The following is a 2383-nucleotide window of genomic DNA, read 5'->3' on the forward strand; positions in this document are numbered from 1 at the left end:
GCTGAATAGATGGATGAAAAAGGTGGATCTATAGGCTATTCCACCTGCTTTTCTCTAGGATTTCTCAAGTGAATTTTATAATTTCTGCCCAGATCTGAAAAGACAGAAGAATTACTAAGTTGAGGTAACTGACACATGGACTAATTCTGCTTATTATAGAAGTTCTATTTTTCATTGGCATATCTTTCACTCTTATTTCTCAATTTTTACTGTAAAGCTTCTTGACTAGGACAGGTAGAATTCTTCCAGTGGCATCAGTGTGTTATTTTTATTGCAGCAGATGGCTAAGACCTGGTAAAGAACAGGCATTGCCCAATTTAGAAGAGTATTTTTACTGACTTGCTAGACATTTGGTTAAAAAAGAAATGGCTCTAGAAGAAAATAGATTAAAAATTGCTTCAAGATGTAAACAATTATTAACAAAGAGTAAGCGATGGAGTGAAAATTAAATATAATTTTCCCCTTCTCTCATACACATGCAATCATGAACTTCTTAATTTTTTTTACCTTCTACACATTCCATTTCTCTACTCTCAGAAATACTGAAATTAATATCATATTAATAGTAAAAGAAAGTACTACATCCTCATCTCTTGCCTGTAGCATTCAGGCTCCCAAATACCTCCAAAATTTAATTTAAGTATATAAATCCAGTGATCACTTGTGAGATACATACCTAAAATTATAAAGATGCCAATTAATATCCCAGCAAGGTATCTGTGAATTTATGAAATTGGCACCTCAAGAGTAACTGTTTTGTGCAGTCTATACCCATAAACACAAACATCAGTTTATACTAATTTCCTATCCAGAAGACAGCTCTCATGATCCCAAAGAAAAAACACCTTGTAGCATATACAGAAAATAAACTTTGCAGAGCACAATTTAGTCCCTGCCTGTAGTCTGCAGTTCAAACGCCTTGGTTAAAAAAACATTAGCCATGTTCTTAGTATAAGCAACTGACAGCAAAAAAAGTTCTATACCTAGATGTAAAAAAATCTGTATCTGTGAAATTACAAATCAACACTAACATCTAAAAGCTTACTAGCATATAAAAAGCCAATATTTGCATATTCTGAAGCATCTAGAGGTTTTCTGCCGATCTTTCTTTAAAAATCAAGGTCAATAAGTCTGATAAAGTTAATTGAATTTGCCATCCATTTTTAATGGAAAATAGATTCCACAAAGCTCTTTAATCACCTGTTTAGAAAATAAACTATTGCTGCAGTCTCAGTTTTTGGTGGAAATAAAAAGTAAATTTTAAGTTTCAAATCAAATTAATGTCATTTGTGCTTATTAGATCTTACGCCTGACGCACTTGACATTCTTTCATTGCATTCCCTGATGGAGCCATATCCCAACTGCACAGCTCCCAGCTGAACATTTGCATTGCATCATGGTATATGTAGTCTAGGTGGGCAAACCAGCCTTCATAAATGAAGCAACTAGGCAGTCGGATTAAAGCTTCTGCATCATATGCTATTAAGTGCTGTTCATTGTTAAATCCAAGCGAGATTAATGTTTTCAACTGTAAATTGCCAAAAATGCCATTTTCAAACTAAAGTTCCAAAATAATTAATTTTTAAAAGATTGATTGTTCTAAAACGATACAAAGTCTCTCTCCATAAGAAAATATGGTATCAGCTTTATTTACTAGCTCTGATCCTTACTGTATATTATTTTCATAATGTTTTACATAAGCAGTGTGGCTATAATTAGGGACAGAACCTTGCTCTGCGGCAACCGGGAGCATTACGTACTGCTTGCTAAAAATTAACCGGGACAGATGGCCAACACCACCCTTTTTACAGACCTTTTCGACACCAAGGCAAATACAACACATTAATTGCGTTCAATTTACTCACCGCGGGTCGTGGCACGGAGCCCTTCACCTTGGGATACCAGAGCGGCAAGCTGGACCATCCGTGAAACGAGCCAGCCGCGTGGAACTCGCACCGGTGCTCTCAGGGACCGGCCCACGCAGGACCAGCGAGGCAGCACACGCCGGCCACCCCACGGGGCAGGATCTCACCCCATAGGCCAATAGCCATAGCTACCGTAGTGCCTCTAATAAAAGGGAAAAAAGTTGGGGCGCGCCTCACTGAGCCGCCTCAAAGGGTCAGCCACCCCGGCTTCTGCCTCAGAGGAGCAGCACCAAGACAACAACACGCCAGCTTCGCCCGTTTCAGCCCACCTCTGAAGCAGAAGCCCCATGTGAGGCTTCCCGTGGGCATCTCCTACTTGTCGTCCGAGGCATCTCTGCCACCTCCCAGCAGCTCTCAACTCCTACGGAACTCCAGCAAAAGGTGGGCATCTCCCTGCTTCCCCGGAAGAAGCGCTGGAAGCAGGCCAGGCCCCATATTTCCGCGGGTGAGAGCGGCTG

The sequence above is a fragment of the Chaetura pelagica genome, unplaced genomic scaffold, assembly GCF_000747805.2.
Source record: "Chaetura pelagica isolate M959 unplaced genomic scaffold, ChaPel_1.0 scaffold168, whole genome shotgun sequence".
Classification (NCBI taxonomy): domain Eukaryota; kingdom Metazoa; phylum Chordata; class Aves; order Apodiformes; family Apodidae; genus Chaetura; species Chaetura pelagica.